Source organism: Solea senegalensis, linkage group LG11, assembly GCF_019176455.1.
Source record: "Solea senegalensis isolate Sse05_10M linkage group LG11, IFAPA_SoseM_1, whole genome shotgun sequence".
In the NCBI taxonomy this organism is placed as follows: domain Eukaryota; kingdom Metazoa; phylum Chordata; class Actinopteri; order Pleuronectiformes; family Soleidae; genus Solea; species Solea senegalensis.
Genome location: NC_058031.1, coordinates 4,490,426 through 4,508,529, shown reverse-complemented (window position 1 = coordinate 4,508,529; position 18,104 = coordinate 4,490,426). Strand labels below are relative to the sequence as shown.

Here is an 18,104-nt window from a genome sequence, read left to right as displayed (position 1 = left end):
GAATCCATCTGAAATTGTACTAAATTGAATTTTTCAAGGTTGGACAGATAATGCAAGTGAAAGTCAAATAACTACTGCGTGTACAGACCTTCAGTTGGACCAGAATCTGGACTCTAGCTGGCCTTGGTGCTTTGCACATGCATCAAAATTCCCAAACTTCATTAATACCCTGAAATAATAGAAGCCATACGCAACAAAATATGGCCGGTGCATTTGTTGGAGTGATGAGGAGACATATTTTGTACTTTGTCAGCTGATAGAATTGAATATTTTTAAGTTACTGGATGGTAGAAAGGGCCACACAGTTGGTGTAGTCTGTGGATTAGGCAAATTGGGAACACTAAAGTGACTGTAGGTGTCAGAGTGGGTGTTTGTTTGTCTCTATGTGGCCCTGTGATGGACTGGTGACCTGTCCAGGGTGTACCCTACCTTTCGCCCCATGTCAGCTGGAGTTGGCACCAGAGAGTGAGAGGAGGGTTAAGTCCATTAGCACCCAGGAGGAACAAAGGACAAAAAGCTCTGATTGCACAGAGAAAGATACTTAAACGCCTCCCCTCTTATCTCTTTTTCATACTCGCACCATCCTCCCTTCCTTCTCATTCTTTGTCATTGCACAGCTCACTTTGCTTTAACACTTTGGACATTGTCGTCACCCTGAATAGCCTGTTAGGCGGAGGCTGAGGTTGCAACGAGGTGGTTGATTGAAGCCTGCTCGGCTCGACAGAACGACCGTGTTGTGATTTACTGTTTTTGACAGTAAATCACAACACAGTTGCTCAGTAAATGGTTTGCTGGAATGAAACAAAAAATCATTTGCTTTTCAGCTCTTTTTTTTGCTTGACAGGCTTAAGCGGCCAGAATGCTTAGTCTCAGGTTTATTTATACAGTACAATATTACAATTCCTGATGGTTAAAAGAAAAGTTCTAAACAGCTGAAATACAGTTTTTTTTGTAGGATGTTAGCAACACTCTCCGCCTTTATCCTTACAACTCGCTTATGCCTGAAAGTGATGAGTATTTCCCAAAATGTCACTGTTTCTTTAAGTTAAAGTAAGTTACGTGAAGTCATGTGGACAGCTCTGGCTCCACCACTCATTTTCATCAGAGGCAAGCCGGTGTCATTAAATGTAATTGTCTATGTACTCTAGTATTAAAATTCATGTCATCTGTGTACAAGATATCTCACACTCCTTGCCATGTGTTCCTTTCCCTGTCTCACAAGCTTAGCTTGTCTAAACATCTGTTTTGTTTTTTCATGTTAGGTGTTGATTCATACAAGTGCCAGCATGTTTTTTTCGTTTTCTTTTTTTCGCTCTCTGTGCCAGTTTTGACCTTGGACTGTACCGTATACATCACCACCTGTGAGGCCTCTGAAGGAGACGGCACAGCTACTGCCAGAACTGTCAGAATAAACAAACAAAATGTGCTTGGCTGTCAAGTGCATGCATCCAACATTGGATTCAGAAAAAGAAAATCTGCTCCAAAAAAAAGCTGCAAAATATTAAAAATACACACGAGAGTCCACTTTAACTCACAATCACTCTGATCGTGTAATACATTCCTTAAATATTCAAGATTATAGTATAGTTTATTGTCACAATTTATTGTAATATGGGTTTTATAAATGCAGTGATGGCCTGCATTTGTTTTCCTATACATATACCATGTTTTTCTGTGTTGTAAATTCAAATATGCATGTGTCTTTTACTTCAATCATGACATTATGGGTTTGATACTTGCACATTTTTGTCATCCCTGGGGTGAGATGAAGCTGGCAGCCTCACACTGGCCAACCAGGGACAATGCGGCAGACAGGCAGGCAAGCAGCTCTATACGACTGTAGAGGCATGGCAGGTCCGGCTGAAGGAGAGGCACCGACACCCATACTAATGAGACCGTATACGCAGCGCAGTGACCGGGCGTATGCAGGAGGATCAGGCAGGAGTGATCACACAGCTACACCCTCCCTCCCTCCACCATTCAGAAAAAAAACCTCAGCAGAAAGTTATTTGCTCTCCTCTCTTTCCATCTCAACCTTTGCAACATTTTGACAAATGTGCTGCAGCCCAAGCATTCACAGCAACAACACAAGAGCAACAAAGACCACACATCAATCTTGTCACCACATGAGAACAACAACAATTAGCTGAAGAATGTGCTGCACACTGACACGTTTGCAGTCATGTTATTGCTCGAAATAATTAATCATGATTATTATTTATTCTCAAGATGCTACTCTGATACAATGGCATGACGATAAGTGTTCATTTTTATAATAAACATGTATAGTGCATGTGTAGACACCACAGAATCCCCAGCAGATTTCATTCAGTAGCTGCTACCATAGACATACAGGTGATGAAACAATAGATGGATTCTTATGGTTTTCCCAGTCATCTTCAATAGCACATAATGCCAATTTCATCACTTATGTTGCCATTTAGAGGAAATTCAACAATAAAATATGGCACATGAATGAACACCAGTGTGATTGACAGCCAGTATCATCCAATAGGAACCACCTCTAATGCCGCTTTTCCACTACACATTTCCAGCAAGGCTTGGCTGGGCATGGCTCCACTCTACTTGTTTTTGTTTTCCCATTAGTTGTAGTACAACTGGTACTTTTTAGTACCTGCTCTGGTGAGGTCCCAAGCAAGCCAAATGTCAAATAAACTTGCAGAGTGAAATGATGCTCCCAAAGATCGTTTTCATCACACATACACAAAGTCTTGCAATCTTGCAATGTGTTTCTGTTGCTTTTGTTTTGGTTAATTTTTTTCTTACTGATTGACTTCATTGTTATTCTTCTCAGATAACTGTGTGTATATGTTGATTTCAACAAAGGGTAACCATCTATTATATGGATGCAAAGAAAATAAAGAAATACAGAAAATTGCATTGCAGCACTTATTAAATAACTGCCCAGTCCAACATTAAGTACTGTACACCTCTTTGTAGCACACAAATTAAAATAGAAGAGGGAAGGATTAGATGAAAAAGAAACAAGCAGGAAGCAATGACCTTTGGGAGCCCTATGAAATTCTCCAGATGAAATTCATTAGCAAACCCAACAGATTAATAAAGAGTGAGATTGCTTTCTGATGACAGACAGATGCTCACCAAGCAGGTGGAAAATCTGAGACTCAGGAGCATCTCGATGCCCATTACCTGACACTCTTCAGGAACAGCTGCCTCACTCCCCCCCTGCTGTGAATTATGCAACAGTGGTGTTTACAGTAAAGCTGCACTGCCTGTGGAAATACAAACAAGAATGTGCAACCTCAGGACGGCGGGGATTGTAGCTGCCTGACAGACTGTTCCTGCTGTTTTACAGTCGGCAAATAAGGGACAGACTCATAACAATCAGACTGGAGGTCAAGTTGGGTCAAAAAGGTTTTTGCTTGACAACCTTTGCAGAAGTTAAATCTCTTTCATAATAGGGGTAAAAAGGGTTGGGGTAAAAATCTCAAATCAAATATGCTGTGGCGACCCCTATGAGGGAGAAGCCAAAAGAAAGAAAAATTATATTGAATGCTGTCTCAAACATTAATGCTAATGACCCTGCCAATGGTTGGAGATGAATGCATGTCATAGCGCTGCGCCAGATACAATACAGCAGACAACAAAGAAATGAATGTGTAACATTCAAAATATGCCAATTGGAGCCATAGCTAATAAAAACTCTGTGGATTGCATTGATTTGACCTGAGTGTAAATGCTTAAACCCATTCCTACTGGTGAAAACCCCATTTAAACATGGGATTAAATGGGTTTTTGACAAGGGGGAATGGGGTAGTACTGTTACAAAACCTGCTGCAGATTAAATCCAATACAAAAAACACACAGCTCTGATGCCCATTAGTCCACATAACAGGGCACAGCGTAATTTATTGCTGCAGTCAGTTACTGAATCCTTCTCTGGTTTTATCTGTTATAGCCAATTTGTTTTGATAAAAGTGACTATATGAAGACACGGTCGTGACATAATGAATATGTAGTTTTAATGTGACGGGATCTCGTGGAACTGTCTATTAGCAATTATTCATGTTACTCTGAGTGCTCCTTAAACACAACAAGCTCCACTTTGTGCAGTGAGTGGGAATGCACATGAATGCATAATGAATAATATATAGGTGGCAAACTGCAGCGTAGAAATGAAGGCAGCATGTGCACTGTTTGCGTTAATGCCACCATTTATTCTTTAAGTGTGGAGATGTGAGCACATTGTCATGCAAATGATTTTTTAATGCTAATCTCTAAAATAAAACAGAGAGCACTAGATTATGCATTAACCTTGTTTTGGGAAGATTCTCAAGTCAGTTGTCAATAAAAACTAGAATGTAATGCATGTTGATTGTAGATACTGACAGGCCAGGTGCACTTAGGTCCAAACCCCTAAAGTTTTGTGATAGATTTAATTGTTTACACAGTATGTGCAGACAAGCAGCCAATGAAGGGCTTCCATTTAGTCTATATTAATATGTCACATATCAAATAATCCTGCAGAACAAATTGAAGCGCCAAAATGTTCCCAAAATATTGTTGAGCATTATTTTCTGAGCAAAATGGAATTGTTCACTTCACTGCATATTTTGATTTCAAGTTCAAAATTCCAGGAACCTGGAAAACTACGTACATATTTTTATATAGTCTATATCGGTTTATAATGAGTGATTCAAACCAGTGATCAATAATTTCAGTGACATAAAAAGGCACACCTTGCGTCATGCGGTGAACTATTCTATTCAGCTTCAAGGTTATAGTGAGGGTGAATGATCATGAGAATGTTTGTGTTCAGCGGTCCTGGGGGACATGTTGCATCTATCTGTGAAGTGGGAGACAGGCTTCAAATTGCCTCGCAGCTGAGGGTGACACAGAGCACTATCACTCCTTCCAGCTACAGTCAACGTTTGTGTGTGTCTGTGTATGTGTGGGATGAAGGGATGCTGGTGTACGTTCAGTCACAGGGTTGACTGTTGCTCTTGACTCTTGACTCTCTGACTGTGAAGGACATTTGTGTCCGAGTGTCTCTCGTGACCAAATGGCTAAACATGAAGACGACTGCAATTAAAAAACACATTTAGTGAAGAGCACTGGCTTTTGACTCCTGTAAGCATGAGGAAACAAATCTTCAAATTATTACCCCACACGAATCTTAATCATCCTCTAACTCAGTTTTCAGAGCAAACATTACACTTCTGGTTCCCTTCCATCGCTCTCATTCCATCATGTTTCAGATGAACCCCGGTAAAAAAATGCTAAACGAGAGTTTTCTCTGCTGACAAAAATGGTTTCTTGACTGTAGTGAACAGACGTTCCAGTTTCTGGGGACTGTCCCAATTTCAAGTGTTCCCAGGTCAAACAATGAAACACTAACATGTCCTAGTTTTCAACTTTAACAACTAAACTGTCCCAGTTTTCAGTACAATCAAAGTAAAAGTTGCATTATCACTGGTGGACATTTGTCTTTATGTGTGTCAGTCAATCAACGTGCTGTTTTTAAGGCTGTTTGTCGCTCAGTGTGATAGCACATGTTAGCAGTTAGCCGTTAAGCGAGGTACATTTTTACCGCCAATGTTGTTGTTGTTTATTTATTTATATTGGTTTACGACACTAAAAAGAACTTAAGTAATTAAGTTTCATGAGGAACCTGTAGCATTTGGGCTTGATAAGTGAGCAGCTATGCTAATGTTGGCTAGCAGAAGAAAATGTAGATATTAGAAAAAGCTAATGATGCTTTTAAAATGTTAACTTATTATCATAAGACGTATAGTATTTACTGTAGTGTATAATTATTAACTATAATCCCCCATCAAATATTACTAAAACGACTTAAATTAAACGTATGCTAACAGTTTCTGGTATCATGTCTTTGACGTTGCATATTATAAAAATATACAATTGTTTTATTAAAAAAAAAAAAAAAACATTATAAAACCCAGACAAATATAATATTACGTTAAAGGTGATTTGGAATTGGTAGTTGGCTTCATTGAGACTGAGTTAGGAACTGATGGTTTTTGCACATAAAACACAAAACTTTTGCAAGTTATCCCTGGAGTTTTCAAACTTTTTTGTTATCTTCAACTACGACAGTGGCTTTGCATTATTATGCAAGATTGTGACACTGCGCATTGGTGAGATTATGTCAAAGCATAGCCATGGTGTGATTTCCCAGTCTCCAGCTCAAGCTTAGTTTAATCTGCACTTCTCAAAAGGATACAATATCTGTTGTGAAATCCTCTGACTGAAAGAATTTGTATATGTGTGTGTGGACATGTCAGTGAAAGAGTACATCAGCCCACTGCAAATTCTATCAGTGAATAGGAACATAGAAAAAGTAGTTTTTGTTGTTCAGTTGTTGAGCGTAGGGATACTGGTGTACTCATGGCATGACAGTTACACTGTGTGTCTGTGAATTCCACATACGTTGCTGTGTGCGGATGTTTTGGATAAATAATTGAAAGAAACTTCAATGCAGACTGTCATGTTACTGCTCCTGCGGTCAAACATACAGATACAGTATATAAAGTGAGTGTCCTATTTAAGAAATAGGGGATTGTTTAAAATTAAAGGCCTCATAATGAGAGTGGAGCTTGGCTAAGATCCAGATTCTTCCCTCATTGTTAATTTGAAAGAGATCATCACAAAGGCATAAGGAGCTCTCACATTAATGATATTGTATTACTGTGTTTCCACTGTAGGGAAGAAAGGGTCATACTCAAATTTAACATCATCAAAATCCAACATAAACTGCACTCTAATCTCTGCATTTACTTCCTATAATGTGCTTATGTTAGACATTAACACACTGTGTGGATTGTTAAATTGACTAAATTTAGCCCAGTCAGCAAACCCTAATCATAATATATAGAATATGTTGACCATGCACAGATCATATGCAGCTTAAGTGCCAAAATTAATTTTCATTTTGCAGTTTTTGTATCCGAGAGTCCCATATCACCCCATTGGAAACAGATTTCCCCCTTAAGCACAACAGATTCTTATATTCTAAAACATTTTGTTTTCTACTTGGATGCATTCACTCCCTTTTAAACTATATACTATGTCAGACAATGGAGCGAACACAGCCTCTACTTTAAATTAAAGGAACTCATTTGGAAGAAAAAGAACAGACTGACTACAATCATTTAACAAGGGCGACAGCTATTTGTCATTTGCAAAGAAATAATGGACCATCCAATATCGTGAGCTGTTACTTAAAAATCTACAGGCTCACCACTGATTCCACAGCAAGAACATTATCCTGTTGCTTCATGAAATCAGGTTCCACTTATTATTGATCACCACCTTCATTAAAGTCCTCTAGCCTTGTTTTGTTGTGTTGACATACAAAATCTGTGTTGACTTCCATATCCCCACAGCAGAAAGACTACTGACTGGCAATATAAGGCCAGTGAGCTAATAACTTTAGAAATATGTAACTACAGGCCTTAACTGCACATTTTTCCAGGATTTCACAAACTTAAACTTTAAATGACACAATATATTATATCATCATCATTTCACAGGCTGTGATAATGCATATTATAATACTGTATGATTATATTTTATTGTGTTAAAAAACATTATCTAAATAGAAATTTAGAGTTACTTTGACAGAAAAATACTGCTAAACTAATAAGTAATATACTGAATGGTCCAGTAATAAACAGTATTTATTATAACAATATAACTCACATTGCTGAATCACAGTAATGCGTGGCATAAGAGAGGTGTTGTCAATTAGCAATAATTTACTACAAGACAGTAGTAGTAGTAAACAGTAATGTATTGTTAATTTGCTGTGAAATGAATGCACCTAGTAGCCAGTAATTTACTGCGAATGTGCAGCCAAATGTTTTACTGTGTTGTTATCATGTTTGTTAAAAGCTGACAGCCAACTCCTGATGATGGGTGAGCGGTGGAGCAGTGGATGTTGTGCCCACATGATGCCCAGAGCCTGGGCAGTGACACAGGCACACCTGCAGTCAGGTCTTGGTTTGGGTGAATGTAATTGGTGTCAGAGGTCAGAGGGATGGCGTTAATCTTCCATGAGCTCAGATCTGCTCTCTGACTCCTAATCAAACTGCCTGTCTGTGCACGCTTACAGGGAGCTGGGAATAAACCAATCACCAGTGAACAGAATATCGGCGTGGAGTGAGAAATCCAGAGCGGTGCATTTTTTTGGGCTGACGAGGAGGCAGAATTTATGCCGTCATCTTTAAAAATCAAACTGTCAAACTTTAATTTCTAACTTAAAAAGTGACTGTAGGTCAGTGATTCTCAAACCCTGGTTCTGCACGTTTTAGACCTGATTCAAATAAATGGATCGTTATCAGGCTTCTGCAGAACTTGATGACGAGCTGACCATTTGAATCAGGTGTGTTGGAGCAGGGAAACATCTAAACTATGCAGGGCAGTGGGTGCACAGGACCTGAATTGAGGCCCAGGAAACACAGAAAGGGGGCATATTTTCACCTAGAGCAATGGAGGCAGACGCACTTCATTAAATTCGATTGCCTTTGCAGCAAGAAGGCCCGGGTTCACGTTCTGCATGGCGTTTGCATGTTCTCCCTGTGTGTGTGTGTGTGTGTGTGGGATTTCTCCGAGTTCTCCAGTTTCACAGCCAAAAAACATGCAATATGGCGATTAGGTGGACTGGCCAACTGTCCAAGGTGTACCCCGCCTTTCGCCCTACGTTAGCCTCCCGTGACCCTCATGTGGAGGTTAAAGCAGTAGAAGATGGATGGATGGATTTCCTGCTATTGCCTGCATACTGACACAAGGCCAATTGTCAAATTAAATGACGTAGTTGATCTACAACTATAGCCTTAACTGTGCAGGGAAACGGAATGAGAGAGAATCTTGCTGCAGACAGTCAAAGGTAAATACTGATCTTTACCCCAAAGCAACAAGAACCTGATAATTCCCAACAAAGTATTAATTTCTCTTGTCTTTATTGTTGACCACAATGTACCTTACAGTCAGTATAGGAACATAGTTATTGCTCTTTTCAGGAATATATGTGGGAAATACAGGCATTTGTTTTGGACCGACCAGAAGCGCATTTCCAAAGGGCCAAACTCACCATCTTTCTTATATTCACACAGAAGTAATTAAAGCCAAAGTATGGCTCAAGGGTAACAACTTTTACAAAAAAGCTACTTTGCTACAGTATGTCCCTGTGCACACAAGCACCGACAGGCACAGTCACTGCAAACTGCCCCAGAAACCCAAGGGAAGGTTATAGAAATTTAGTCGCGAAACAAAATATCCTTGAGCTTTGAAGATCATCCTGCATTATTTCTGCAGCATCCTCAGCACTGCTTCGTCACGAACGCTAAGCAGCTTCTCCGTATAGAGTGATAAAATATACATGTGTGCTTGACTGTAAACTACATGCAGAGAAAAGTCTTCATCAATTGTTTATTTATCCATGTAAAGCCAAATTTAATGCGTAACATCGCGATGACAACTGTAATTCCTCGCACGCTGGCTTGAAAAATATGGAAAAATAAAAGCACTGACATGAACAAACAGCTGTTGCTGGGATCTTCCCGAGCTTTGGACACATGAGACATAATTAATCACCAGGGGACACCGAGTCATTAATTGCTGTGTGCTGATAAATGGTCTCTGGTGAGAAATGTTCAACTTAACATGCAAATTTGTGTCACGGGATCCATTTAGCGACAGAGCCCAGGCAGGGACTTATTGTAAAATGACACATGCAGGGAGATAACAAGACGCTTGTCAGGAGCCTATACTGTAAAACAGTTGTTTCTATTTTGAGCTCCTGTACTGGACGTGCAAAATGTACGATGAAACGTAAGGAGGTAAGAGATGCATTTCTTGATTTGTCCTTTTTTTTCCGCTGACAAACTGTTAGGAGAAGAGAAGGTTAAAGAAAGGGGATAAAGCAGGTGAAAGCTAATAATACGAATGAAAGGAGGAGAGGAGAATAGGGACAAGTAAAGAAATGACACAAGACAAGGCAAATTAGTGCGAAGGAGAAGAGATGAATAGAAAGATAATCACGATGAGGGGAGCGAGGCAGGAGGACGGGACAGGAGAGGACATCGGGTGAAAGGAGAGGACACAGAAAGAAAAAGACGGGGGGGACAAAAGGAAGATTATGGCAGCACATGACTACCACTCCAACATAAATAAAAATAGGTCAGTATCACGACTCATTTTCACGATCTGATTTGTCTACTTTAGGCTTTTTCCAAGATCGGTGAATCTTGTCTGTGATTGGACGGTCGCTCCGCGGAAGTCCTGAGGACTACAAACAGTGTGGGAGTTACGGTAATGAGAAGTACACATGCCAAAGCCTGGGCGGTAACAGAAGGGTTCAGTTAACACATGATGAGATTCTTCAGTGGATGAAACTGTGAGGATTTTACTCGGACACTAAAGAAATCACCTTTATGAAATAACCTTTTCACGTTATAATGACAAACATATCACACTTGTGCAACACATTTTTAGTGTCATAAAGCTATCACGTTAAAACATGAAATGAATCGCTTTATAATGTGATACTGATCTATTTAGTGGCATTAATGCGCTGCCATAGTGACCAAAACTGGGTGACAAGAGTGATTGTCAAGGGGGCTCGGATGAAAAGAGAGGAAACAGAAACAAGTGAGGAGAGGAGACGAGTGGACAAAGAGAGAGGCAAGTGAGCAAATGAAAGCAGAGCAGACCACTTGAAAAGAGAAGAATCGGAAACATATACAAGACGTTAGGAGACGAAGTGGATGGACATAATTGTGGGGAAGAGGAGATGAAAGGGGAGAAGAAGTGAGGAGAGCACACTGAATGTAATGGGAAGGAGAGGAGACGGGGTAGTGGGCAGGGTGGCAGGAAAGGTCACTGACTCAGCAGCACAGAGCAGCATCTGTGAAGGCAGAGTTTAATCACCTCCAACCACTTCATCAGTTCATGCGTGAGACAGACAGAGAGAGCAGCGTCACCAAGGTCATAAAAGCCTCTCTCTCTCTCTCTCTCTCTCTCTCTGCTGAAGACATATACTGTAGCACGAGATGAGACGCTCTCCACCATTGTGGCTCTGCCTCTCAGTGCTCGTCTACTCAAAATGTGAGAGGAGGACGGGCGAAACAATAGCTGAGCAGATGGAGCACTAAGACACTTCGCCGAGGCTAAGGAAGACGTGTACACACTTTCAGGGCGCCACGCTTTTTTCTCTCTGAACTCAAGTTGTACTGACAGCACGTTGCTATGGCAGATAATCTTTAGAGAAACAATAACCTGACATCATATTATTCAAAGTATTTATTTACTGAGACAAAATTGAAGATAAAATAATGACTTTTGTCATCATAATTAAGCCTTAGAACACAGAGCATTTACAGAGTATATACAGAGACTATAAGAATGTGCAATACAGAGTGTCTATAGTTTTTTATAGCACAACCTAGGAAATCTGGATATAAACACACCTGAGTGAAAAATACTCAAATCAAATCTGATTGAATCTGTGAAATTTGGAAACGTCACAGTTCAATGTTCACTTGACTCTTGAGAAAAACGCTCTATTTCGTGACTTCTGCACAATTATCAAATCTGTTATATCACTTCTAAAAATGTGACATAAAATGAATCAGAACTTTGGCTCCACTTTGAAACACACACGCCCAGGATGTCCATATAAGGAGTTGTGCATTTTTCCCCCAGTAATTTACCATGGGTGCACCTGCGGCAGAGAATATTCATCTACAGTATGTACGTGCCATGTGAGAATGGTCTTGTATGTTTGGGATTCTTTCATAAACTTATCATCTATTTTCTTTCAAACTGTAAATCACAGTGTGTATCTACATTAATGACGGATTAGCAGGAGCATAGCTTTACACCACAGCAGACATAACACCATACAGGCTCCGTTACGGCACTACAAATCATTCAATACAACACAGCGTGATGATTGACGCGAGAGGCTGGTGAGTCGGCTACGGATATTGTAATTACCTTGTGTGTGTTTGTCAACTGACCTTAACACCCACTATGTTGGACTGATACAGTCGAGTAGAGACACTGCAGCAAGTTAATGAAACAGACGGACGGAGAGAGAAAAGCCCAGACTCTGGGGTTTAGTGTCGTCCATGCTCGCTGAAAAAGCCAATTAGGCCAATACCATGTGACATTTGTGTACTTCCCCATCCCATGATGCGGCCCAGTATGTGCAGTACTACTTCAGGAAGCCTGAAACAGAGCCCACTTGTACTCTTCTCGCTCTCATTTCTAGTATATTTAATGTTTTCAGAGGTAATAGAAGCATTCAGGGTTTATTGTCTAATTGAGTGAAATTAGTGGTACAGCAGTGTAAAAATGCACTCACAATTACGCAGTCTTGCATTCGCAATTAGCCTCTGAGATCGTGAATGTGCTGCTCCTGTGGGTTTTGTGTAGCGCTGCAGTGACCTGCAGCTCATCACGACGCCTGGAAGCTTTACTGTTGTGATTCACTCTCATTGGTCTCAAAAATAAAACATCTGTGAGAGCCCTTAAGACACGACTGCAAATGAACAGTGATGTTGCTCTGTAGCTGCTGGATGTGTAAATACACAGTTGAAAAAAAAATGATGATTGGTCATTGTTTAAAGGCTTAAAGGTCCAGTGTGTAACATTTATTATCCAGAATTGTGTTGTCTGACTTTTACTGCCTTAAATGAAACCTTTAATATCTTCTTTAGGCACGGGCCTTGCTTTCTCTTGTGCCACCATGTTTCTACAGAAGCCCGAATGGACAAACCATCTTGAACGTGTTCAAGTGGAAGCCTGCTACACCCACACAAACCCAGCGCATAAAGAAGGAGGAGGACACGGCAGAATGAGTGGGAGAGTGGACAGTTGTCGTGAAATAGTGTCTTTTTTTGGTATGTGAGGGCCACCATAGTTCCCTGGTGCTCTTGGGGAAAGGGAGGGCTGAGCGTAATCTCACCGTTATGATGTCCCTAATTCTTACACAGTGGATATTTACAATTTAAACAGAAGATTATCAAAAAGTGACACTACCAACATTGATTCTCTTAACTATTGGGACGCAGTTTTGCTTCAAACCCAGTTACCAGGATTGCATGTTGAGATCGTGCACAAATGCACAGGCATTTTTCTGGTTATGGATGAGATAAGTGTGGTTGGGTTAGGGCAGGCAGGTCCAAAGTCCGGCCCTCGGGCAGATTTTGTATGGCCCGCAGCTTCGGTTTTATAATGTCTTATTTATGGCTATTGGGACAAAGTGGGACAGAAATTCAACCCCAGTCCCCTGTCATCCCCGGAGAAAACAGGCGCCTCATCTGATGTAAAAGAAAGGCAGCATTTTTTCATTTGTTCACTCCTGCGTGGCTTAGGTTTGGTCGCATTGCCATTTAAAAATGACAATCGTGACAATGAAAATACAATTGTTATAAAACAGTGCATTTGTATGTAACTTTAACTGTTCAAAGAAAGATCCACTTTAAAAGGGACCATTGGGCCCCGGGAATTTTCCCCTCAAAATGTTGCACCATCACCTCCATAAAAACACACTGGAGCGTTCTCATAACGTCACAACACGACGCCTCCATTATGACAAAAACATGAAACCATTTGCCCAAATGTAACATCCAAACATTTTAATCTGTACAGAATGAACACATGTACTAATGATTCCCATGGTGTGCAAAAAATTTAAAAAAATAACCAATGTAGCCTATTACATAATTCCATAAAATGAATAAAGCAGACGGTGGCTTAAAGTTGTACTTAGGGTTCATTCTTTTCTGGTACAACTACAAGGAGAACTGCTGCAGCCTTTATGGACAAGGACAAAAATGCTAATGGAGACAATAATATGCATGACATCAATCTTAATTTTCACCTTAATGTATTCAGTGTGACTGTGCAACAGCGGTTCAGCTGCAGCCGAATCCCACAGGCTCCTGGTGTGAAAAGACTTCCAATGCTCTGTGTCCTTCCACGTCATAGCGACGATGATGATGATGATGATGTGTGTGAGTGTGTGCTGCTGTACAGTATCTCTGCAGCAGTCTGACTAAGCCAGTTTTAAAGACACCCACCATCCTGGATCAGAGCCAGTCGGGTTTCTTTCAGACTACTTGTTGGAGTAGAATCGTGGTTGTTGGCTCCCTGGCAGCTGATATGACACTGACACCTAAGTGGGATCCTGCAGTCAGTCCATCACCAACAGATACTTAACTGCTCCTGCACTGTTTCTATCACGCTACTGTACAATGCACCACGCATGGCCCCTTGAAAAAAAGCAATAATATCATAATACAGTGATCCTTCCATAATTGCACTACCACAACACACCTGTCACACTGAAGAGTACAAAATGTCCTCAAAAAGGTAAAGAGCGGAGTCACATTCTTATCACCGCTGTCCACCAGTATCCCATTGTTCCTTCTTCAGCAATAGCCCGTTCCCACTGGTCAAAAAAACAATTTAAACCCACGTCGAACAGGTTTTTAATCAGTGGGAATGGGTTAAATCAGCATTCCTCGGTCAAATGGCGCAAAACATATGACTTTATATCAGCTTTGACTCTGCGCACCATTGGTGGAATGCGAGACCTGGGTGAAAGCCATCATTCCTTCTTTGTCTTCATTTTTTGCAGCATGCAATATAAAACTAATTTCTGGCACAACGCTATGATGCACATTTATAAGCTATAAGAATTTTCACTTGAAAGATCACCAAAATCAGAGGAGGAGCCAAAATAAATGAGTGAACATAGCCACCATAACCTTGTCAATGAGCTCCATGGTGTTGTTCTTGGTCTTCTTGGTCTTCTTCCTCCGACGTGTTTTGTTTCGGGCACATTTGTGATGTCGCACTTCATGCATGGATGAAAAAAAACCACCACAGGGGCAAAACAACCACTGGCAGTGGGAATGGTGTTGATTGCCTTTTATTTAACAGGTTCAAAAATCCTGGGTATACCCTCCGGGTGGGTATCACAGGGTGCCTCACGACACGTGTCCTCTCTGTGATATTTCACCGTTTCAAGTGCAGACAGAAGGCTATCGTGAATGGCAATTATTTTTGGTCAGCATAATCGTAACGGGAAATTAGGTTGAGAATTAGTTTTAGGTTGAGAGACTCTAAATGCGTGTAACAAAATGTACACACAGAGTTACAGTAATATAATAATAACAATAATAATAATAGTAATAATAGTAGTAATAATAATGATAATAATAATAAAAGAGTCAGGCGAAAATATGGTGCTAATGATCTAATCCAACCCTGACTGCTTACCACTCACTTTATATCATTTTATTCTAGAGCTGGTTATAATAAGAGCAATCATTCCATGCCATTCAGCCCACATTGTACCTGTCAAGCTGTCCGAGCTCCCTCAGTGTGTCAGAGGCAGAGCAGAGGCTCACACACACACACACACACACAGGCTGCTATGCTAACATCCCTCAGTGTGCCATCCACAGATTTGTGGTCCCACTGAGTTGAGCATGAATTAATAATGAGCCCGACCACTAACAAAATGGGCTTTTAATTGTACAGACTCCTGTTTGACAACAATAACTGAATCATGGGCCTCGATACAAGCCGAGTATCGATCAACCCCCGGCATCAGAGTGTGAATCCTTACAGGGAGCCAGCAAGCTGCAGTGGAGCCATTAGTTGTTGTTGGGGGTTTTTTAACACCAAAAAAAAGAGACATAAGTGAAGACATAGCAGTGTGCAGCCGTGGTTTTGCTGTAGTCTGTGGATGTTCATTCACAGTGGAAGAAAGAAAAACAACAACAAGCCATTCAACCAGCAAATAAATGGTAATTTGGTGCTGATTAATTCAGAATCTGATTCTGCGACGAGTTAAAACCTAACACAGATTCACCTAATTGCTCTCAGAATACATGGTTTTTACTTCCAGGACTTCCTAAATCTAGCAAAGATCTTTTCCCCAAGACTGGTCTGCACAGGACAGCCATGGTCTGCACATACATATGACTGTGAATGCAATTATTAATATTATTACTGTTATTATTATTATTAGATGTGCAATGCCAAGGGACTCACCGAGTAGAATTATGGCAAAAAGTTTTATCACGATACATGACCTAACATTTTCCAGGTCACTGAATATCAAAAATTATCACAACAAATAGAGATTTGGGATTTTGACAGAGTGAAAGTTGAAAACAATATAAACGTGTTAAACATAGAGACATTTCACACATATAAGGTGAAACGTTATTGAAGAAAATTGTTTATACTGTGAATATATTTACTTTGCACTGTTTGCACTAACCAAGTCTCACAGTATACATACAGATATGGACCTGTAGATGTACATGTGTATGTATTTCTTTCTTTTTCTCTGAGAGTTATCACATAACGTTTCAGTGCATCTTCTCAATGAAGTTTATGTATCTGCCTGAGTAGAATGTGACTTTGCCAGTCTGGAGCCAGCTGTAGTGCAGAGGAATCCTGCACTACAGTCACACACACACAAAAAAAAATCATGCTCATCACAGTCATTTTGGCTGCTGTTGACAAGGACGTGACAGTCACTGAGTCACATATTATGGGATCTTTGCACTTTCACATCATAGGAAGGTGAAGGTGAAGAACGGAGAGAATCCAACACCAACACTGACACTGACGATGCAACAATGCAGACTGATGATGAGCCTCGATCAGTCGAGACGTCAGGGTTTTTTGTTTTTTTGTTTTTTTGTTTGTTTGTTTTAACCCGCAACGCCTGATATAAATCCATGTGAACGTGTGGGAAAACAATCTTACCTTATTTTCTCCTGATCTTGTGAGCAGCAGGAGGAGCAGATGATGATGATGTTGATGATGACGGGTGTCGGTGACACAGGAATAGTTATCCAGCTCTTACATGTCGGCCGAGTAATAATAAAATCACTGTCACCGGCTCTTTATGTGTCTGGGAGGTAAACAAGACGCTCCTTTAATTAAAAAAAAAAAAAAAGAAGAAGATTGCTTAAGAAATGTATATATTTATGATCCTTTACTCTTGATGGCAGCCTCCAGACGCGGTCATCGCTCGGTTCTTATCCCCCCCCCCTCACAGAACAGCGGTCCACTGACAGCAGCTCACCGGTTTACAGGAGGCTCCATGACGGCAGGAAAACGCAGTGTGGAGGCTCCTGCTGCTCCTGCTGCTGCTGCTGCTGCCGGTGGTGATGCAGCATCAGCGGCGGCGGCGGCGTTTGGTCCGTGGAGACGCGGGATGAGAGAGGTGGGGGGGCTGGTGTGGGTGCGGGTGGGGGCATCCGATGGCCCACGACAAAACAGGCAGCAGCGAAAATGAACTCACGAAGCGAAGACGGGCGAAGATGAGCAGCAGCAGCAGTGTCTGTGATTCACATCCATGAGTTTTATGATGCTGATGATGATGATGAGAGAAGAGAGGAATTCTTCTATAACAATGGATCTTTAATTAAATTTCACCATGAGTCACAATGTGTCAGGGCTGTTAACACAAAAAAATATTTATTAAAAAAATGTGTTTTTTTTTTTAATACATAATACCTAACTTTTGTCGACATGCGTGTTTGTATGATATGATGTTTTTCTGCCAGAAACAGAAGCAATGTAACATTAGCTGTGTTTCCATCATGGTGCAGTACGGTACAGTGTGGAACCCAAGGGAAGAGTACCAGAATAATGGAGTGGTTGGGGCTGGTTATTTTGGCACTATTCCTAATGGAAACACAAAAATATACGTACCACACCAAACCGAAGCTTTCCACTTTCCACCATCCTTCATCCAAAAATGGGCTCTGGCAAGCAATACCATTAGACCTGACTGAGCGCCCATACACACAAATGTACCAACGAGTTTAGGAGAATCTGCAAAAGTTTTGTATCAAAACAGCTTTTTTTAATCCTCCCACAGTCTAACAACATAAAGACTTTGGGTTTAATTGGACACTCTAAATGAACCATAGATATGAGTGTGTGAGTGAATAGTTCTTCAGTGAGTGAATTAACCATAGGTGTGAATGTGAAAGTGAATCTCTCACATTTTGTGAAGCATCCTCAAATGTTGTTTAAATAATTAATGTAGTTAAAAATAG

General features: G+C 40.7%; 1 protein-coding gene across 4 annotated transcripts in view; it reads right to left on the bottom strand.

Annotated features, from left to right (window-relative positions):
* dlgap4a (discs, large (Drosophila) homolog-associated protein 4a) overlaps positions 1-17,188 on the bottom strand; it is an 88,024-nt gene extending 70,836 nt beyond the window's left edge. For 2 of the 4 annotated variants that reach the window (XM_044037986.1, XM_044037987.1), the window contains exon 1: positions 16,801-17,188. The gene's annotated coding sequence lies outside the window, so the exon portion shown is untranslated. The remainder of the gene's footprint in view (positions 1-16,800) is intronic. The other 2 variants (XM_044037988.1, XM_044037989.1) reach the window with 1 other exon arrangement.
* Between the last annotated feature and the right edge of the window lie 916 nt (positions 17,189-18,104).